The sequence below is a fragment of the Salmo salar genome, chromosome ssa17, assembly GCF_905237065.1.
Source record: "Salmo salar chromosome ssa17, Ssal_v3.1, whole genome shotgun sequence".
NCBI classification, from domain to species: domain Eukaryota; kingdom Metazoa; phylum Chordata; class Actinopteri; order Salmoniformes; family Salmonidae; genus Salmo; species Salmo salar.
The window spans coordinates 81857947-81881662 of record NC_059458.1 but is presented as its reverse complement, the minus strand read 5'-3'; the positions used below and the strand labels follow the sequence as shown (position 1 = coordinate 81881662).

At 44.4% G+C, this 23716-nt stretch overlaps 1 pseudogene; it reads left to right on the top strand.

The window, feature by feature from the left end:
• Window positions 1-23716, top strand: part of LOC106595282 (rab-3A-interacting protein-like) — an 80525-nt pseudogene that overhangs the window by 41553 nt on the left and 15256 nt on the right.

Genomic DNA, 23716 nt, shown 5'->3' with positions numbered 1-23716 from the left:
TACCATGGTGTAGAATACCACTAGTATCTGTCCTGTTGTTTACCATGGTGTAGAATACCACTAGTATCTGTCCTGTTGTTTACCACTAGTATCTGTCCTGTTGTTTACCATGGTGTAGAATACCACTAGTATCTGTCCTGTTGTTTACCACTAGTATCTGTCCTGTTGTTTACCACTAGTATCTGTCCTGTTGTTTACCACTAGTATCTGTCCTGTTGTTTACCATGGTGTAGAATACCACTAGTATCTGTCCTGTTGTTTACCATGGTGTAGAATACCACTAGTGTCTGTCCTGTTGTTTACCATTTCTAGTATCTGTCCTGTTGTTTACCATGGTGTAGAATACCACTAGTATCTGTCCTGTTGTTTACCACTAGTATCTGTCCTGTTGTTTACCATGGTGTAGAATACCACTAGTATCTGTCCTGTTGTTTACCATGGTGTAGAATACCACTAGTATCTGTCCTGTTGTTTACCACTAGTATCTGTCCTGTTGTTTACCATGGTGTAGAATACCACTAGTATCTGTCCTGTTGTTTACCACTAGTATCTGTCCTGTTGTTTACCACTAGTATCTGTCCTGTTGTTTACCATGGTGTAGAATACCACTAGTATCTGTCCTGTTGTTTACCACTAGTATCTGTCCTGTTGTTTACCACTAGTATCTGTCCTGTTGTTTACCACTAGTGTCTGTCCTGTTGTTTACCACTAGTATCTGTCCTGTTGTTTACCACTAGTATCTGTCCTGTTGTTTACCACTAGTATCTGTCCTGTTGTTTACCACTAGTATCTGTCCTGTTGTTTACCTTACCACTAGTGTCTGTCCTGTTGTTTACCACTAGTGTCTGTCCTGTTGTTTACCACTAGTATCTGTCCTGTTGTTTACCACTAGTATCTGTCCTGTTGTTTACCACTAGTATCTGTCCTGTTGTTTACCATGGTGTAGAATACCACTAGTATCTGTCCTGTTGTTTACCATGGTGTAGAATACCACTAGTGTCTGTCCTGTTGTTTACCACTAGTGTCTGTCCTGTTGTTTACCACTAGTATCTGTCCTGTTGTTTACCACTAGTGTCTGTCCTGTTGTTTACCACTAGTATCTGTCCTGTTGTTTACCACTAGTATCTGTCCTGTTGTTTACCACTAGTATCTGTCCTGTTGTTTACCATGGTGTAGAATACCACTAGTATCTGTCCTGTTGTTTACCATGGTGTAGAATACCACTAGTGTCTGTCCTGTTGTTTACCACTAGTATCTGTCCTGTTGTTTACCACTAGTATCTGTCCTGTTGTTTACCACTAGTGTCTGTCCTGTTGTTTACCAGTTATACCACTAGTATCTGTCCTGTTGTTTACCATTTGAATACCACTAGTATCTGTCCTGTTGTTTACCACTAGTATCTGTCCTGTTGTTTACCATCTAGTATCTGTCCTGTTGTTTACCATGGTGTAGAATACCACTAGTATCTGTCCTGTTGTTTACCATTCCACTAGTATCTGTCCTGTTGTTTACCATGGTGTAGAATACCACTAGTGTCTGTCCTGTTGTTTACCATGGTGTAGAATACCACTAGTATCTGTCCTGTTGTTTACCACTAGTATCTGTCCTGTTGTTTACCATGGTGTAGAATACCACTAGTATCTGTCCTGTTGTTTACCATGGTGTAGAATACCACTAGTATCTGTCCTGTTGTTTACCACTAGTATCTGTCCTGTTGTTTACCATTGTAATACCACTAGTATCTGTCCTGTTGTTTACCATGGTGTAGAATACCACTAGTATCTGTCCTGTTGTTTACCACTAGTGTCTGTCCTGTTGTTTACCATGGTGTAGAATACCACTAGTATCTGTCCTGTTGTTTACCATGGTGTAGAATACCACTAGTGTCTGTCCTGTTGTTTACCATACCACTAGTGTCTGTCCTGTTGTTTACCATGGTGTAATACCACTAGTGTCTGTCCTGTTGTTTACCACTAGTGTCTGTCCTGTTGTTTACCATGGTGTAGAATACCACTAGTGTCTGTCCTGTTGTTTACCATGGTGTAGAATACCACTAGTATCTGTCCTGTTGTTTACCACTAGTATCTGTCCTGTTGTTTACCATGGTGTAGAATACCACTAGTATCTGTCCTGTTGTTTACCATGGTGTAGAATACCACTAGTATCTGTCCTGTTGTTTACCACTAGTATCTGTCCTGTTGTTTACCACTAGTATCTGTCCTGTTGTTTACCACTAGTATCTGTCCTGTTGTTTACCACTAGTATCTGTCCTGTTGTTTACCACTAGTATCTGTCCTGTTGTTTACCACTAGTATCTGTCCTGTTGTTTACCACTAGTATCTGTCCTGTTGTTTACCACTAGTATCTGTCCTGTTGTTTACCATGGTGTAGAATACCACTAGTATCTGTCCTGTTGTTTACCACTAGTATCTGTCCTGTTGTTTACCATGGTGTAGAATACCACTAGTATCTGTCCTGTTGTTTACCACTAGTATCTGTTGTTGTTTACCACTAGTATCTGTCCTGTTGTTTACCACTAGTGTCTGTCCTGTTGTTTACCATGGTGTGATACCACTAGTATCTGTCCTGTTGTTTACCACTAGTGTCTGTCCTGTTGTTTACCATGGTGTAGAATACCACTAGTATCTGTCCTGTTGTTTACCATGGTGTAGAATACCACTAGTATCTGTCCTGTTGTTTACCACTAGTATCTGTCCTGTTGTTTACCATGGTGTAGAATACCACTAGTGTCTGTCCTGTTGTTTACCATGGTGTAGAATACCACTAGTATCTGTCCTGTTGTTTACCACTAGTGTCTGTCCTGTTGTTTACCATGGTGTAGAATACCACTAGTATCTGTCCTGTTGTTTACCATGGTGTAGAATACCACTAGTGTCTGTCCTGTTGTTTACCACTAGTGTCTGTCCTGTTGTTTACCACTAGTATCTGTCCTGTTGTTTACCACTAGTATCTGTCCTGTTGTTTACCACTAGTATCTGTCCTGTTGTTTACCACTAGTATCTGTCCTGTTGTTTACCATGGTGTAGAATACCACTAGTATCTGTCCTGTTGTTTACCATGGTGTAGAATACCACTAGTATCTGTCCTGTTGTTTACCATGGTGTAGAATACCACTAGTGTCTGTCCTGTTGTTTACCACTAGTATCTGTCCTGTTGTTTACCATTATCCACTAGTATCTGTCCTGTTGTTTACCATGGTGTAGAATACCACTAGTGTCTGTCCTGTTGTTTACCACTAGTATCTGTCCTGTTGTTTACCATGGTGTAGAATACCACTAGTATCTGTCCTGTTGTTTACCATGGTGTAGAATACCACTAGTATCTGTCCTGTTGTTTACCACTAGTGTCGTCGTTGTTTACCACTAGTATCTGTCCTGTTGTTTACCATGGTGTAGAATACCACTAGTATCTGTCCTGTTGTTTACCACTAGTATCTGTCCTGTTGTTTACCATGGTGTAGAATACCACTAGTATCTGTCCTGTTGTTTACCATGGTGTAGAATACCACTAGTATCTGTCCTGTTGTTTACCATGAAATACCCTAGTATCTGTCCTGTTGTTTACCATGGTGTAGAATACCACTAGTATCTGTCCTGTTGTTTACCACTAGTATCTGTCCTGTTGTTTACCACTAGTATCTGTCCTGTTGTTTACCACTAGTGTCTGTCCTGTTGTTTACCATTCTAGTATCTGTCCTGTTGTTTACCACTAGTGTCTGTCCTGTTGTTTACCATTCTAGTATCTGTCCTGTTGTTTACCACTAGTATCTGTCCTGTTGTTTACCATCTAGTATCTGTCCTGTTGTTTACCATGGTGTAGAATACCACTAGTATCTGTCCTGTTGTTTACCACTAGTATCTGTCCTGTTGTTTACCATTGGTGTAGATTACCACTAGTATCTGTCCTGTTGTTTACCACTAGTATCTGTCCTGTTGTTTACCATGGTGTAGAATACCACTAGTATCTGTCCTGTTGTTTACCACTAGTATCTGTCCTGTTGTTTACCATGGTGTAGAATACCACTAGTGTCTGTCCTGTTGTTTACCACGGTGTAGAATACCACTAGTATCTGTCCTGTTGTTTACCACTAGTATCTGTCCTGTTGTTTACCATGGTGTAGAATACCACTAGTGTCTGTCCTGTTGTTTACCATGGTGTAGAATACCACTAGTATCTGTCCTGTTGTTTACCATGGTGTAGAATACCACTAGTATCTGTCCTGTTCTTTACCATGGTGTAGAATACCACTAGTGTCTGTCCTGTTGTTTACCACTAGTATCTGTCCTGTTGTTTACCATGGTGTAGAATACCACTAGTATCTGTCCTGTTGTTTACCATGGTGTAGAATACCACTAGTATCTGTCCTGTTGTTTACCACTAGTATCTGTCCTGTTGTTTACCATGGTGTAGAATACCACTAGTGTCTGTCCTGTTGTTTACCACTAGTGTCTGTCCTGTTGTTTACCACTAGTGTCTGTCCTGTTGTTTACCACTAGTATCTGTCCTGTTGTTTACCACTAGTATCTGTCCTGTTGTTTACCACTAGTGTCTGTCCTGTTGTTTACCACTAGTATCTGTCCTGTTGTTTACCACTAGTATCTGTCCTGTTGTTTACCACTAGTATCTGTCCTGTTGTTTACCACTAGTATCTGTCCTGTTGTTTACCATGGTGTAGAATACCACTAGTATCTGTCCTGTTGTTTACCATGGTGTTACCACTAGTATCTGTCCTGTTGTTTACCATGGTGTAGAATACCACTAGTATCTGTCCTGTTGTTTACCACTAGTATCTGTCCTGTTGTTTACCATGGTGTAGAATACCACTAGTGTCTGTCCTGTTGTTTACCATGGTGTAGAATACCACTAGTGTCTGTCCTGTTGTTTACCACGGTGTAGAATACCACTAGTATCTGTCCTGTTGTTTACCACGGTGTAGAATACCACTAGTATCTGTCCTGTTGTTTACCACTGTGTTTACAGTATCTGTCCTGTTGTTTACCATGGTGTAGAATACCACTAGTATCTGTCCTGTTGTTTACCACTAGTGTCTGTCCTGTTGTTTACCACGGTGTAGAATACCACTAGTATCTGTCCTGTTGTTTACCATGGTGTAGAATACCACTAGTGTCTGTCCTGTTGTTTATACCACTAGTATCTGTCCTGTTGTTTACCATGGTGTAGAATACCACTAGTATCTGTCCTGTTGTTTACCACTAGTATCTGTCCTGTTGTTTACCACTCGTATCTGTCCTGTTGTTTACCACGGTGTAGAATACCACTAGTGTCTGTCCTGTTGTTTACCACTAGTGTCTGTCCTGTTGTTTACCATGGTGTAGAATACCACTAGTATCTGTCCTGTTGTTTACCATGGTGTAGAATACCACTAGTATCTGTCCTGTTGTTTACCATGGTGTAGAATACCACTAGTATCTGTCCTGTTGTTTACCACTAGTATCTGTCCTGTTGTTTACCACTAGTATCTGTCCTGTTGTTTACCACTAGTATCTGTCCTGTTGTTTACCACGGTGTAGAATACCACTAGTGTCTGTCCTGTTGTTTACCACTAGTGTCTGTCCTGTTGTTTACCATGGTGTAGAATACCACTAGTATCTGTCCTGTTGTTTACCATGGTGTAGAATACCACTAGTATCTGTCCTGTTGTTTACCATGGTGTAGAATACCACTAGTATCTGTCCTGTTGTTTACCACTAGTATCTGTCCTGTTGTTTACCACTGGTGTAGAATACCACTAGTATCTGTCCTGTTGTTTACCACTAGTATCTGTCCTGTTGTTTACCACGGTGTAGAATACCACTAGTATCTGTCCTGTTGTTTACCACGGTGTAGAATACCACTAGTATCTGTCCTGTTGTTTACCACTAGTGTCTGTCCTGTTGTTTACCATGGTGTAGAATACCACTAGTATCTGTCCTGTTGTTTACCATGGTGTAGAATACCACTAGTATCTGTCCTGTTGTTTACCACTAGTATCTGTCCTGTTGTTTACCACTAGTATCTGTCCTGTTGTTTACCATAAACTAGTGTCTGTCCTGTTGTTTACCACTAGTATCTGTCCTGTTGTTTACCACTAGTATCTGTCCTGTTGTTTACCACTAGTATCTGTCCTGTTGTTTACCACTAGTATCTGTCCTGTTGTTTACCACTAGTATCTGTCCTGTTGTTTACCATGGTAATACCACTAGTGTCTGTCCTGTTGTTTACCATGGTGTAGAATACCACTAGTATCTGTCCTGTTGTTTACCACTAGTATCTGTCCTGTTGTTTACCACTAGTATCTGTCCTGTTGTTTACCACTAGTATCTGTCCTGTTGTTTACCACTAGTATCTGTCCTGTTGTTTACCATGGTGTAGAATACCACTAGTATCTGTCCTGTTGTTTACCACTAGTATCTGTCCTGTTGTTTACCACTAGTATCTGTCCTGTTGTTTACCACTAGTATCTGTCCTGTTGTTTACCACTAGTATCTGTCCTGTTGTTTACCACTAGTATCTGTCCTGTTGTTTACCACGGTGTAGAATACCACTAGTATCTGTCCTGTTGTTTACCATGGTGTAGAATACCACTAGTGTCTGTCCTGTTGTTTACCATGGTGTAGAATACCACTAGTGTCTGTCCTGTTGTTTACCATGGTGTAGAATACCACTAGTATCTGTCCTGTTGTTTACCATCTAGTCTGTCCTGTTGTTTACCAAGGTGTAGAATACCACTAGTATCTGTCCTGTTGTTTACCACTAGTGTCTGTCCTGTTGTTTACCACGGTGTAGAATACCACTAGTATCTGTCCTGTTGTTTACCACGGTGTAGAATACCACTAGTATCTGTCCTGTTGTTTACCACTAGTATCTGTCCTGTTGTTTACCATGGTGTAGAATACCACTAGTATCTGTCCTGTTGTTTACCACTAGTATCTGTCCTGTTGTTTACCACTAGTATCTGTCCTGTTGTTTACCACTAGTATCTGTCCTGTTGTTTACCACTAGTATCTGTCCTGTTGTTTACCACTAGTATCTGTCCTGTTGTTTACCACGGTGTAGAATACCACTAGTGTCTGTCCTGTTGTTTCACCACTAGTATCTGTCCTGTTGTTTACCATGGTGTAGAATACCACTAGTATCTGTCCTGTTGTTTACCATGGTGTAGAATACCACTAGTATCTGTCCTGTTGTTTACCACTAGTATCTGTCCTGTTGTTTACCACGGTGTAGAATACCACTAGTGTCTGTCCTGTTGTTTACCATGGTGTAGAATACCACTAGTATCTGTCCTGTTGTTTACCATGGTGTAGAATACCACTAGTATCTGTCCTGTTGTTTACCATGGTGTAGAATACCACTAGTATCTGTCCTGTTGTTTACCACTAGTATCTGTCCTGTTGTTTACCACTAGTATCTGTCCTGTTGTTTACCATGGTGTAGAATACCACTAGTATCTGTCCTGTTGTTTACCATGGTGTAGAATACCACTAGTATCTGTCCTGTTGTTTACCACTAGTATCTGTCCTGTTGTTTACCACTAGTGTCTGTCCTGTTGTTTACCATTTAACCACTAGTATCTGTCCTGTTGTTTACCACTAGTATCTGTCCTGTTGTTTACCACGGTGTAGAATACCACTAGTGTCTGTCCTGTTGTTTACCATGGTGTCCTAGTATCTGTCCTGTTGTTTACCATGGTGTAGAATACCACTAGTGTCTGTCCTGTTGTTTACCACTAGTATCTGTCCTGTTGTTTACCACTGGTGTAGAATACCACTAGTATCTGTCCTGTTGTTTACCATGGTGTTGATTACCACTAGTATCTGTCCTGTTGTTTACCACGGTGTAGAATACCACTAGTATCTGTCCTGTTGTTTACCACTAGTATCTGTCCTGTTGTTTACCACTAGTATCTGTCCTGTTGTTTACCACTAGTGTCTGTCCTGTTGTTTACCACTAGTATCTGTCCTGTTGTTTACCATGGTGTAGAATACCACTAGTATCTGTCCTGTTGTTTACCACTAGTATCTGTCCTGTTGTTTACCATGGTGTAGAATACCACTAGTATCTGTCCTGTTGTTTACCATGGTGTAGAATACCACTAGTATCTGTCCTGTTGTTTACCATGGTGGAGAATACCACTAGTATCTGTCCTGTTGTTTACCATGGTGTAGAATACCACTAGTATCTGTCCTGTTGTTTACCACTAGTATCTGTCCTGTTGTTTATGTACCACTAGTATCTGTCCTGTTGTTTACCATGGTGTAGAATACCACTAGTATCTGTCCTGTTGTTTACCACTAGTATCTGTCCTGTTGTTTACCACTAGTATCTGTCCTGTTGTTTACCACTAGTATCTGTCCTGTTGTTTACCACTAGTATCTGTCCTGTTGTTTACCACTAGTATCTGTCCTGTTGTTTACCATGGTGTAGAATACCACTAGTATCTGTCCTGTTGTTTACCACTAGTATCTGTCCTGTTGTTTACCGTGGAGAATACCACTAGTATCTGTCCTGTTGTTTACCATGGTGTAGAATACCACTAGTATCTGTCCTGTTGTTTACCACTAGTATCTGTCCTGTTGTTTACCACTAGTATCTGTCCTGTTGTTTACCACTAGTATCTGTCCTGTTGTTTACCACTAGTATCTCTCCTGTTGTTTACCATATACCCTAGTATCTGTCCTGTTGTTTACCACTAGTATCTGTCCTGTTGTTTACCATGGTGTAGAATACCACTAGTATCTGTCCTGTTGTTTACCATGTTGTAGAATACCACTAGTATCTGTCCTGTTGTTTACCACTAGTATCTGTCCTGTTGTTTACCACTAGTATCTGTCCTGTTGTTTACCATGGTGTAGAATACCACTAGTATCTGTCCTGTTGTTTACCACTAGTATCTGTCCTGTTGTTTACCATGGTGTAGAATACCACTAGTATCTGTCCTGTTGTTTAACCACTAGTATCTGTCCTGTTGTTTACCACTGGTCGTTGAATACCACTAGTATCTGTCCTGTTGTTTACCACTAGTATCTCTCCTGTTGTTTACCATGGTGTAGAATACCACTAGTATCTGTCCTGTTGTTTACCACTAGTATCTGTCCTGTTGTTTACCACTAGTGTCTGTCCTGTTGTTTACCACTAGTATCTGTCCTGTTGTTTACCATTATCACTAGTGTCTGTCCTGTTGTTTACCACTAGTGTCTGTCCTGTTGTTTACCACTAGTATCTGTCCTGTTGTTTACCATGGTGTAGAATACCACTAGTATCTGTCCTGTTGTTTACCACTAGTGTCTGTCCTGTTGTTTACCACTAGTGTGTCGTTGTTTACCACTAGTGTCTGTCCTGTTGTTTACCACTAGTATCTGTCCTGTTGTTTACCATGGTGTAGAATACCACTAGTATCTGTCCTGTTGTTTACCACTAGTGTCTGTCCTGTTGTTTACCACTAGTGTCTGTCCTGTTGTTTACCACTAGTATCTGTCCTGTTGTTTACCATGGTGTAGAATACCACTAGTATCTGTCCTGTTGTTTACCACTAGTGTCTGTCCTGTTGTTTACCATGTGAGAATACCACTAGTATCTGTCCTGTTGTTTACCACTAGTGTCTGTCCTGTTGTTTACCATGGTGTAGAATACCACTAGTATCTGTCCTGTTGTTTACCATGGTGTAGAATACCACTAGTATCTGTCCTGTTGTTTACCATGGTGTAGAATACCCTAGTATCTGTCCTGTTGTTTACCATGGTGTAGAATACCACTAGTGTCTGTCCTGTTGTTTACCACGGTGTAGAATACCACTAGTATCTGTCCTGTTGTTTACCACTAGTATCTGTCCTGTTGTTTACCACTAGTATCTGTCCTGTTGTTTACCACGGGATACACTAGTATCTGTCCTGTTGTTTCCAAACCACGCCACTAGTATCTGTCCTGTTGTTTACCACGGTGGAGAATACCACTAGTATCTGTCCTGTTGTTTACCATGGTGTAGAATACCACTAGTATCTGTCCTGTTGTTTACCAATACCACTAGTATCTGTCCTGTTGTTTACCACTAGTATCTGTCCTGTTGTTTACCATGGTGTAGAATACCACTAGTATCTGTCCTGTTGTTTACCACTAGTGTTGTTGTTTACCACTAGTATCTGTCCTGTTGTTTACCATGGTGTAGAATACCACTAGTATCTGTCCTGTTGTTTACCACTGTTTGGTGTAGAATACCACTAGTATCTGTCCTGTTGTATTTGGTCAGGCCCTGGAAAGTTATTTAACAACTGGGTTTGTTAACAAAACAATGTGTCAAGAGGTTTCACCTTGCCAGAGGAGAGGACTAGTAAACCGTGTGTGTGTGTGTGTGCACGCTTGCACCCCCTGTGGGGCTGTAGCTCTAAACATACAGTTTCTGTGTGAACAACAGTTACTGCATCAGCATGTGGGTGGGGGTTGGTGGGTGTAGCCTCACTATATTTACCGACAAGAACCATCTCGTCTAGTGGACACAAATGTTTCTATTGTATTATATGGCATGGACAACACCCAGTTTATACAGCTTACAGTGGATGTCCATGTTCCTTCCAGGAACTAGTATAGAACAATAAGGGCCACACACTGTTAAAGATCCCTTCCAGGAACTAGTATAGAACAATAAGGGCCACACACTGTTAAAGATCCCTTCCAGGAACTAGTATAGAACAATAAGGGCCCCACACTGTTAAAGATCCCTTCCAGGAACTAGTATAGAACAATAAGGGCCACACACTGTTAAAGATCCCTTCCAGGAACTAGTATAGAACAATAAGGGCCACACACTGTTAGAGACCCCTTCCAGGAACTAGTATAGAACAATAAGGGCCACACGCTGTTAAAGATCCCTTCCAGGAACTAGTATAGAACAATAAGGGCCACACACTGTTAAAGATCCCTTCCAGGAACTAACCAAGTATTTTATTGCTCTGAAATACATTTACTGTACAGGGTAATATATTATTAGGGTAATATAAACATTTTGATTTCAGCTATGGAAACTTGGCCTGCTGTCAACTGAACTGTGTGTGTTTACAGTACATGCCTGTGTAAAGTCTACACACACCTACAACATTCACACACACTAAGTCACGCTACACTTCACATTTTTGATTTGTTTCATCTTATTTCGGCTGCTAAAATAAACCACATTTGATTTTCCTTTGTCATTATTATTACCACGTCATTTATATTTACATTCATTTATTCATCACGTTTTTTTAAGTTTTTTTCATTTTTGGTTTTTCATTTCTTAAGGATCTTAAGTTAAAAGACGAGGAGTGTGAAAGGCTTTCTAAAGTCAGGGACCAACTGGGCCAGGAACTGGAGGAGCTCACTGCTAGCCTGTTTGAGGTTGGTCCGACCGGCTAATTCATCCCCGCAGAAACACTAAGATTGCCCTCCTTGTGATCAAAGTGTTTTGGCTTCTCTCCTCCCTTCTCTTACGTAGCTAGATTAACAGTTTCCCTCCTCTCTCTGTCTCCTCTGTCTCTCCTCTCTCCTGTTTTCAAAACTCATGTTAGTTTGTAAAGATACTAACCTGCTTTTCTCTGGGTGTTTGGTGCCAGCTGTAACTCTGACTCAGGTTGTCTTGGCTTGTGTTTGGTTGTTGGGCTCTCTGTTTTGTGTGTTGTATTGTGTGAAGAGTCGGTAGGGGTTAGAGGTCAGGGTGATGAGAGATGCATTGTGGGTCTAACGTCTCGTGCCTTCTTACAGGAAGCTCACAAGATGGTGCGTGAGGCCAACATCAAACAGTCGACGGCTGAGAAGCAGCTGAAGGAAGCTCTGAACAAGGTGAGGACTGAACTGTTCACCACCGTGTTCTATACTACTGTGTCTACCAGACTGTTACCCTCATGGAGATGGAGTGGCTGGCCCATCAGATAGTCTTCTAATGACTGTGTGTGTGTGTGTGTGTGTGTGTGTGTGTGTGTGTGTGTGTGTGTGTGTGTGTGTGTGTGTGTGTGTGTGTGTGTGTGTGTGTGTGTGTGTGTGTGTGTGTGTGTGTGTGTGTGTGTGTGTGAAGAGATGGAGTGCTGGCTGATTTATGTGTGCTGCCTCTTCACTAAAGGTATCAGTCACACCACTGCAGCCTCCCGGCTGGCTGTTAATGGAAGCCACAGGGACTGACTGGTTTAATAGCAGGTTGTATCAGTCACACCACTGCAGCCTCCCGGCTGGCTGTTAATGGAAGCCACAGGGACTGACTGACTGTAGTGCACCATGTCTGGCTGCTTTAATAGCAGGTTGTATCAGTTCTGTGAGTGATAGCAGTAACAGTCCTGTAGATCATATATCAGTCTGACGGTAACAGTCCTGTAGATCATATATCAGTCTGACGGTAACAGTCCTGTAGATCATATATCAGTCTGACGGTAACAGTCCTGTAGATCATATATCAGTCTGACGGTAACAGTCCTGTAGATCATATATCAGTCTGACGGTAACAGTCCTGTAGGCACTCCGTTCATCCACCTCTGGCCTGCTCGCCTCCCTACCTCTGAGGAAGCACAGTTCCCGCTCAGCCCAGTCAAAACTGTTCGCTGCTCTGGCACCCCAATGGTGGAACAAGCTCCCTCACGACGCCAGGACAGCGGAGTCAATCACCACCTTCCGGAGACACCTGAAACCCCACCTCTTCAAGGAATACCTGGGATAGGATAAAGTAATCCTTCTAACCCCCCTTAAAAGATTTAGATGCACTATTGTAAAGTGGTTGTTCCACTGGATATTATAGGTGAATGCACCAATTTGTAAGTCGCTCTGGATAAGAGCGTCTGCTAAATGACAAAATGTAAATGTAAAATGTAGATCATATATCAGTCTGACGGTAACAGTCCTGTAGATCATATATCAGTCTGACGGTAACAGTCCTGTAGATCATATATCAGTCTGACGGTAACAGTCCTGTAGATCATATATCAGTCTGACGGTAACAGTCCTGTAGATCATATATCAGTCTGACGGTAACAGTCCTGTAGATCATATATCAGTCTGACGGTAACAGTCCTGTAGATCATATATCAGTCTGATGGTAACAGTCCTGTAGATCATATATCAGTCTGACGGTAACAGTCCTGTAGATCATATATCAGTCTGACGGTAACGGTCCTGTAGATCATATATCAGTCTGACGGTAACAGTCCTGTAGATCATATATCAGTCTGACGGTAACAGTCCTGTAGGTCATATATCAGTCTGACGGTAACAGTCCTGTAGATCATATATCAGTCTGACGGTAACAGTCCTGTAGATCATATATCAGTCTGACGGTAACAGTCCTGTAGATCATATATCAGTCTGACGGTAACAGTCCTGTAGATCATATATCAGTCTGACGGTAACAGTCCTGTAGATCATATATCAGTCTGACGGTAACAGTCCTGTAGATCATATATCAGTCTGACGGTAACAGTCCTGTAGATCGTATATCAGTCTGACGGTAACAGTCCTGTAGATCATATATCAGTCTGACGGTAACAGTCCTGTAGATCATATATCAGTCTGACGGTAACAGTCCTGTAGATCATATATCAGTCTGACGGTAACGGTCCTGTAGATCGTACCCTATCAGTCTGACGGTAACAGTCCTGTAGATCGTACCTATCAGTCGACGTGGTAGGCCTGTAGATCATAATAGTCTGACGGTAACGGCTGAGATCATATATCAGTCTGACGGAACGACTGTAGATCCTCAGTCTGACGTAACGGTCCTGTAGATCTTATCAGTCTGACGTAACGGTGTGAGACTGAGTAACAGCTGTTCGCCCTCTCTCTGGTGGTAACGTCCTGTAGATCATATATCGGTCTTGGTAACGTCTTTCTATAACTTTTCCTAAGCTGTCCTGTTAGAACAGTGAGACTGTGTAAAGCTGTTCCACTCCTCTCTCTGTTAGAACGGTGTGAGACTGTGTAAAGCTGTTCCACTCCTCTCTCTGTTAGAACGGTGTGAGACTGTGTAAACCTGTTCCACTCCTCTCTCTGTTAGAACGGTGTGAGACTGTGTAAACCTGTTCCACTCCTCTCTCTGTTAGAACGGTGTGAGACTGTGTAAAGCTGTTCCACTCCTCTCTCTGTTAGAACGGTGTGAGACTGTGTAAACCTGTTCCACTCCTCTCTCTGTTAGAACGGTGTGAGACTGTGTAAAGCTGTTCCACTCCTCTCTGTTAGAACGGTGTGAGACTGTGTAAACCTGTTCCACTCCTCTCTCTGTTAGAACGTGTGTGAGACTGTGGAAAAGCTGTTCCACTCCTCTCTCTGGTTAGAACGGTGTGAGACTGTGTAAAGCTGTTCCACTCCTCTCTCTGTTAGAACGGTGTGAGACTGTGTAAACCTGTTCCACTCCTCTCTCTGTTAGAACGGTGTGAGACTGTGTAAAGCTGTTCCACTCCTCTCTCTGTTAGAACGGTGTGAGACTGTGTAAAGCTGTTCCACTCCTCTCTCTGTTAGAACGGTGTGAGACTGTGTAAAGCTGTTCCACTCCTCTCTCTGTTAGAACGGTGTGAGACTGTGTAAAGCTGTTCCACTCCTCTCTCTGTTAGAACGGTGTGAGACTGTGTAAACCTGTTCCACTCCTCTCTCTGTTAGAACGGTGTGAGACTGTGTAAACCTGTTCCACACCTCTCTCTGTTAGAACGGTGTGAGACTGTGTAAACCTGTTCCACTCCTCTCTCTGTTAGAACGGTGTGAGACTGTGTAAAGCTGTTCCACTCCTCTCTCTGTTAGAACGGTGTGAGACTGTGTAAACCTGTTCCACTCCTCTCTCTGTTAGAACGGTGTGAGACTGTGTAAAGCTGTTCCACTCCTCTCTCTGTTAGAACGGTGTGAGACTGTGTAAAGCTGTTCCACTCCTCTCTCTGTTAGAACGGTGTGAGACTGTGTAAACCTGTTCCACTCCTCTCTCTGTTAGAACGGTGTGAGATGAGACAGAAGATAGACCTGTATCTGTATGGGTTATTTTTGTGTGATGTTCCCCCCCAGATTGATGTGCTCCAGGCGGAGGTGTCTGCCCTGAAGACCTTGGTCCTGTCCACGTCCCCCACCTCCCCCTGTCACGACCTTCCTGGGGGCTCCAAGGCCCCCTTCAAGAAGGGCCACGGCCGCAACAAGAGTACCAGCAGCGCCATGCTGGGCAGCGGGCAGGACCTGAGTGCCACACAGCCCATCATACGAGACTGCAGAGAGGTAACACACACGGACGTACACACACACACACACACACACACACACACACACACACACACACACACACACACACACACACACACACACACACATATTTCCCTCATTAAAATGCAAATCAATTTATAACATTTTTGACATGCGTTTTTCTGGATTTTTTTGTTGTTATTCTGTCTCTCACTGTTCAAATAAACCTACCATTAAAATTATAGACTGATCCTTTCTTTGTCAGTGGGCAAACGTACAAAATCAGCAGGGGATCAAATACTTTTTCCCTCACTGTATGAGTTAAAGATGACAGAAACATGCCTCTGCAGACAGAACTACTGTATGTTTAGTTGCTGGGTATAGAATATCCAGGTCAACCGTAAGGAACCATGTGTTCTTTGTGTTAAACTGCCTATTTGGAAATGGAGTAGGTCTATAGATCCCAAAGGTTGCTGGTTCGAATCCCCGAGCAGACAAGTTAAAATCTGTCCTTCTGCCCCGGAACAAGGCAGTTAACCCACTTTTCCCCTGTAGGCCGTCATTGTAAGTAACAATTTGTTCTTAACTGACTTGCCTAGTTAAATACAGGTTCAAAATATGCAGTGGAGGCGAAAGCAGTTAATGACCATGACCTCAGTGTTCCTACTGTAGGTGACAGTGTTACAGTAAGTTTGAGACCTGCCCAGTGTGATATCATCAGAAATAATGCATGTCATGAATAGATTTTTCTACTGTAGGAGCTTTTTAGTCATGGTTTCTTTGGCCACTTTCCCTGTCTGCCCCTGTTACTGTTGACACCAGATTTCAGCCACACCTGTACATTGAAAAAGCTCACAGACCCTCTCTCTGTCTCTGTCTCTCCCTCCCGATATCTCTTTCTCTCCCCCGTCTCTCCCCTGCTCCCTCCCTTCCTCCCTCCCTGACTCTCTCTCATACGGTAATGTCTGTGGGTCAGTGAAACCTTACCCAGAGTTAAATCACATCCATCAGCCTTCTCCTTTACTGCTCTCTCCTCATCTTCTCTCTGCTGCTGAGGGCTAGGGGTATTATTCTACCTATTTCCTCCTTCCTCTCCCTCTCTCTCTCTCTCCCCCTTCCTCTCTCTCTCTCTCCCTTCCTCTCCTCCTCCTTCCTCTCTCTAGCTCTCTCCCTCTCCCCTTCCTCTCTCTAGCTCTCTCCCTCTCCCCTTCCTCTCTCTAGCTCTCTCCCTCTCCCCTTCCTCTCTCTAGCTCTCTCTCTCCCCTTCCTCTCTCTAGCTCTCTCTCTCCCCTTCCTCTCTCTAGCTCTCTCTCTCCCCTTCCTCTCTCTAGCTCTCTCTCTCTCCCCTTCCTCTCTCTAGCTCTCTCTCTCTCCCCTTTCTCTCTCTGTCTCTGTCTCTGTCTGTCTCTCTCTGTCTGTCTCTCTCTCTGTCTCTCCATCCATCCACCCACCCACCCACCCTTCCTCTCTCGCTGTTTGCAGGGACCCTCATGAAGCTGGACTATTAGTAGTTATCATGCATGAATAGGAGTGAAACCGAGAGCTGTGAGCACTGTAATGCAGCAGGAATGAATCATCCATAACTATCTTCCTGGAGGAGGCTGAAGAGGGGATCTGGATGTGGTCTGTTGGTGTGTGTAAGTTATGTTGTTGAGCTATGTGTGTGACATTAAAGTGTCTACTTTGCTCCTCCTCCTCTTCCTCCACCCCTACTCTTCTTCCTCCACCCTCTACTCCTCTTCCTCCACCCCCTACTCCTCTTCCTCCACCCCCTACTCCTCTTCCTCCACCCCCTACTCCTCTTCCTCCACCCCTACTCTTCTTCCTCCACCCCTACTCCTCTTCCTCCACCCTCTACTCTTCTTCCACCACCCCTACTCCTCTTCCTCCACCCCCTACTCCTCTTCCTCCACCCCCTACTCCTCTTCCTCCACCCCTACTCCTCTTCCTCCACCCCCTACTCTTCTTCCTCCACCCCCTACTCTTCTTCCTCCACCCCCTACTCTTCTTCCTGCACCCCCTACTCCTCTTCCTCCACCCCCTATTCCTCTTCCTCCACCCCCTATTCCTCTTCCTCCACCCTCTACTCCTCTTCCTCTCTTCCTCCACCCCCTACTCCTCTTCCTCCACCCCTACTCCTCTTCCTCCACCCCTACTCCTCTTCCTCCACCCCCTACTCCTCTTCCTCCACCCCCTACTCTTCTTCCTCCCCCCCTACTCCTCTTCCTCCACCCCTACTCTTCTTCCTCCACCCCCTACCTACTCTTCTTCCTCCACCCCCTACTCTTCTTCCTCCACCCCCTACTCTTCTTCCTCCACCCCTACTCTTCTTCCTCCACCCCTACTCCTCTTCCTCCACCCTACTCCTCTTCCTCCACCCCCTATCCTCTTCCTCCACCCCCTATTCCTCTTCCTCCACCCTCTACTCCTCTTCATCCACCCCCTACTCCTCTTCCTCCACCCCCTACTCCTCTTCCTCCACCCCCTACTCCTCTTCCTCCACCCCTACTCCTCTTCCTCCACCCCCTACTCCTCTTCAGCTGGACAGTCTGCTGTTTAGTGAGTTTAAGTTGTGGAAGGAGGGCCCAGTCTGGAGAGGAACAGCTCCTTCTTGGAAGTCTACAGCGAGGACATCTACCCCTGTCTCACCTTCTCCAGGAGTGAGGTACACACCACACCACCTCCAGGAGTGAGGTACACACCACACCACCTCCTGGAGTGAGGCACACACCACACCACCTCCAGGAGTGAGGTACACACCACACCACCTCCAAGAGTGAGGCACACACCACACCACCTCCAGGAGTGAGGTACACACCACACCACCTCCAGGAGTGAGGTACACACCACACCACCTCCAGGAGTGAGGCACACACCACACCACCTCCAGGAGTGAGGCACACACCACACCACCTCCAGGAGTGAGGCACACACCACACCACCTCCAGGAGTGAGGCACACACCACACCACCTCCAGGAGTGAGGCACACACCACACCACCTCCAGGAGTGAGGCACACACCACACCACCTCCAGGAGTGAGGCACACACCACACCACCTCCAGGAGTGAGGCACACGCCACACCTCCTCCAGGAGTGAGGCACACGCCACACCTCCTCCAGGAGTGAGGCACACCGCCACACCTCCTCCAGGAGTGAGGCACACACCACACCTCCTCCAGGAGTGAGGCACACGCCACACCTCCTCCAGGAGTGAGGCACACGCCACACCTCCTCCAGGAGTGAGGCACACGCCACACCTCCTCCAGGAGTGAGGCACACGCCACACCTCCTCCAGGAGTGAGGCACACGCCACACCTCCTCCAGGAGTGAGGCACACGCCACACCTCCTCCAGGAGTGAGGCACACGCCACACCTCCTCCAGGAGTGAGGCACAGTAATGCCCAGTGAAGGATGTATGATAGTTCATAAAGGCCTATTCTGTGTCCTGCATGTCATCAGCTCTATGATGAAGAAAACTCATTCAAAATCCTAAATGAATCTAGCTGTTAACATTGTTTTACAAAGTGCTCTCTGTTTTGTCTGGTTTCACCAAGTACCCTCTGGGCTTCCGTAGTGACCGGATGGACTCACCAGTCTGAACTTCTTTCACTCCTTTGTACCTGTGGTCGTATCCGTATTCCAGCAGGGAGCCAGTATAATGTCTGACTGGAGCTGTTATAACTGAGTATGTGTATTCCAGCAGGGAGCCAGTATAATGTCTGACTGGAGCTGTTATAACTGAGTCTGTGTATTCCGGCAGGGAGCCAGTATAATGTCTGACTGGAGCTGTTATAACTGAGTCTGTGTATTCCGGCAGGGAGCCAGTATAATGTCTGACTGGAGCTGTTATAACTGAGTCTGTGTATTCCGGCAGGGAGCCAGTATAATGTCTGACTGGAGCTGTTATAACTGAGTCTGTGTATTCCGGCAGGGAGCCAGTATAATGTCTGACTGGAGCTGTTATAACTGAGTCTGTGTATTCCGGCAGGGAGCCAGTATAATGTCTGACTGGAGCTGTTATAACTGAGTCTGTGTATTCCGGCAGGGAGCCAGTATAATGTCTGACTGGAGCTGTTATAACTGAGTCTGTGTATTCCGGCAGGGAGCCAGTATAATGTCTGACTGGAGCTGTTATAACTGAGTCTGTGTATTCCGGCAGGGAGCCAGTATAATGTCTGACTGGAGCTGTTATAACTGAGTCTGTGTATTCCGGCAGGGAGCCAGTATAATGTCTGACTGGAGCTGTTATAACTGAGTCTGTGTATTCCGGCAGGGAGCCAGTATAATGTCTGACTGGAGCTGTTATAACTGAGTCTGTGTATTCCGGCAGGGAGCCAGTATAATGTCTGACTGGAGCTGTTATAACTGAGTCTGTGTATTCCGGCAGGGAGCCAGTATAATGTCTGACTGGAGCTGTTATAACTGAGTCTGTGTATTCCGGCAGGGAGCCAGTATAATGTCTGACTGGAGCTGTTATAACTGAGTCTGTGTATTCCGGCGGGAGCCAGTATAATGTCTGACTGGAGCTGTTATAACTGAGTCTGTGTATTCGGCAGGGAGCCAGTATAATGTCGACTGATGTTATAACTGAGTCTGTGTATTCCGGCAGGAGCCAGTATAATGTCTGACTGGAGCTGTTATAACTGAGTCTGTGTATTCCGGCAGGGAGCCAGTATAATGTCTGACTGGAGCTGTTATAACTGAGTCTGTGTATTCCGGCAGGGAGCCAGTATAATGTCTGACTGGAGCTGTTATAACTGAGTCTGTGTATTCCGGCAGGGAGCCAGTATAATGTCTGACTGGAGCTGTTATAACTGAGTCTGTGTATTCCGGCAGGGAGCCAGTATAATGTCTGACTGGAGCTGTTATAACTGAGTCTGTGTATTCCGGCAGGGAGCCAGTATAATGTCTGACTGGAGCTGTTATAACTGAGTCTGTGTATTCCGGCAGGGAGCCAGTATAATGTCTGACTGGAGCTGTTATAACTGAGTCTGTGTATTCCGGCAGGGAGCCAGTATAATGTCTGACTGGAGCTGTTATAACTGAGTCTGTGTATTCCGGCAGGGAGCCAGTATAATGTCTGACTGGAGCTGTTATAACTGAGTCTGTGTATTCCGGCAGGGAGCCAGTATAATGTCTGACTGGAGCTGTTATAACTGAGTCTGTGTATTCCGGCAGGGAGCCAGTATAATGTCTGACTGGAGCTGTTATAACTGAGTCTGTGTATTCCGGCAGGGAGCCAGTATAATGTCTGACTGGAGCTGTTATAACTGAGTCTGTGTATTCCGGCAGGGAGCCAGTATAATGTCTGACTGGAGCTGTTATAACTGAGTCTGTGTATTCCGGCAGGGAGCCAGTATAATGTCTGACTGGAGCTGTTATAACTGAGTCTGCTATTAGATGATGGTGTCCTCTATCACCAGAACTAACAGCTGCCTCTCGTGTTATCATTAGTATTCTGTACTAGTGTTGTCACCATACCACCATTTGAACTTTCAACCCAATACCAGCTTTACTATCACGATACTCTATTGCATCACAATACTTGATACCAAAACTATAGCACACAAAGAAAAGGTGTATTAGCCAAAGTTACAGAATGGCACTTGATCCAGACAGGTAAACTCAGCTTTTGAGTTCAATATCGTTACATTTGAAATGTTTTACGTCAACATTTTTCGGAGGACAGCCTTGTATGTAGTAATGAATAAATGATACAATCATACAATCAATTAGACTTTTACCAATCTGACTCCATAACAACATAATGCTAATCATTTATTTGAATGGTACATCTCTATTGGTTAACTGGGTAAATCAAGACGTAACCTAGGTCTATTTACGATACAGGTGAATGCATATTATTCAATAGGAGTGTGTGTATTCATTGAGTTATTCAGCTTGTTTTGGCTGATTTCATGAGGCTACAGATGACAAACAATCCCTTCCATTTAGGACTTATTGGCAACTGCTAAGAGAACATATTTTATTGTACTGATTAACAACATTTGCATAGAAAAATGCAATCTCTTCTTTATAGCGCTGTCTCTTTAATAAATGAGTGTAATTTGTGAGGCAGAATGTGGCTGTGGAAACCAGGAGGCAAAGGAGGGAATTTAGATTGTGGTGCTGCGAGGGAGACTAAGTCAATTAATAACGTTTTTGGTGACAATCAGCTTTGAAATCAGCGTATTTTGCATTATGGCTTGGATGTTATCACAAAGTACTAGGGTAGTGAATTCAGCTGTAGTCTAGTAAGGAAAGTTAGCCTACATTTAAACCTGGACGCTACCGGTATTGTCCTGCATTGTAAATGTTTTCTGGCCTGTATGGACATTGTTTTGCGAACCGTAATGAACAATTTTATTACGGTCTGTGTGGCATTATTCAAGCGTGTCAGTGTCTGTGCAGCATGAGTGGGGACTGTGAAGCTAATGCAGCCCAGAACAGTCTAAAAAGTACAGAAGTTTCGGTATACCCTGCAACACTATTCTGTACTCTGAATAGACTGATCTGTTACACTGTCCTCTTGTGGCAGAATAGAGGTACTGAGAGTTGAGAAAAACTGACACTTACTGAAAGAAGTATTTAGAAATGTTGAATAAAACTAGAAGTAACTGAAGCGGTACTGTCTATACATATACTGTACTTTCACCCTGACCCCTAACATCTGACCTCATCTTGGAGGCTGTGGACTTACGGTGGGCTTCCTGCCTTAGAGCACTTTCAACCTGACCTCTAACCTCTCCTGTAGCTGGGGTCGGCCATCTTGGAGGCAGTGGAGAGGAACACGCTCAGTGTGGAGCCGGTGGGCTTCCAGACGCTGCCTGTCGTCAAGGCCTCTGCTGTGGAGTGTGGAGGACCAAAGTGAGTACACTACAACTACCCCAGTTAACACGCTGACGACTACCCCAGCTAACACGCTGACGACTACCCCAGCTAACACGCTGACGACTACCCCAGCTAACACGCTGACGACTACCCCAGCTAACACGCTGACGACTACCCCAGTTAACACGCTGACGACTACCCCAGTTAACACGCTGACGACTACCCCAGCTAACACGCTGACGACTACCCCAGCTAACACGCTGACGACTACCCCAGCTAACACGCTGACGACTACCCCAGCTCACACGCTGACGACTACCCCAGCTCACACGCTGACGACTACCCCAGCTCACACGCTGACGACTACCCCAGCTCACACGCTGACGACCACCCAGCCCCTAGCCCAGCTCACACGCTGACGACTAGCCCAGCTCCCACGCTGACGACTACCCCAGCTCACACGCTGACGACTAGCCCAGCTAACGACTACCCCAGCTAACACGCAAACGACTACCCCAGCAAACGACTACCCCAGCTAACACCCACCCCAGCAAACGACTACCCCAGCTAACACACTAACGACTACCCCAGCTAACACACTAACGACTACCCCAGCTAACCTCTATGGGCTAGGTGGGACGCTTATGCGTCCCACCTACTCAACAGCCAGTTGAATCCTGTGGCGCGTTATTCAAATCCTTAGATATGCTATTACTTCAATTTTTCAAAATATGACTATTTTACACCATTTTAAAGACAAGACTCTCGTTAATCTAACCACACTGTCCGATTTCAAAAAGGCTTTACAACGAAAGCAAAACATTAGATTATGTCAGCAGACTACCCAGCCAGAAATAATCAGACACCCATTTTTCAAGCTAGCATATAATGTCACATAAACCCAAACCACAGCTAAATGTAGAACTAACCTTTGATGATCTTCCTCAGATGACAATCTTAGGACATTATGTTATACAATACATGCATGTTTTGTTCAATCAAGTTCATATTTATATCAAAAACCAGCTTTTTACATTTGCATGTGACTAGCATGTGACTAGCATTCCCACCGAACACTGCCGGTGAATTTACTAAATTACTCACGATAAACGTTCACAAAAAGCATAACAATTATTTTAAGAATTATAGATACAGAACTCCTCTATGCACTCGATATGTCCGATTTTAAAATAGCTTTTTGGTGAAAGCACATTTTGCAATATTCTCAGTAGATAGCCCGGCATCACAGGGCTAGATATTTAGACACCCAGCAGGTTTAGCACTCATCAAAGTCAGATTTACTATAAGAAAAATGTTCTTACCTTTGTTGTCTTCGTCAGAATGCACTCCCAGGACTTCTACTTCAATAACAAATGTTGGTTTGGTCCAAAATAATCCATCGTTATATCCAAACAGCGGCGTTTTGTTCGTGCGTTCTAGACACTATCCTAAAGGCTAAATAAGGGTGACGAGCATGGCGCAATTCGTGACCAAAAAATTCTAAATATTCCATTACAATATTTCGAAGCATGTCAACCGCTGTTTAAAATCAATTTTTATGCCATTTTTCTCATAAAAAAGCGATAATATTCCGACCGGGAATCTGCGTTTAGATAAACAGACAAAGGAAAACAAACCATTCGGTCGAAGCGGGCACGCGCCTAAGCCCATAGTACTCTGAGTGGCCACTTGCCAAA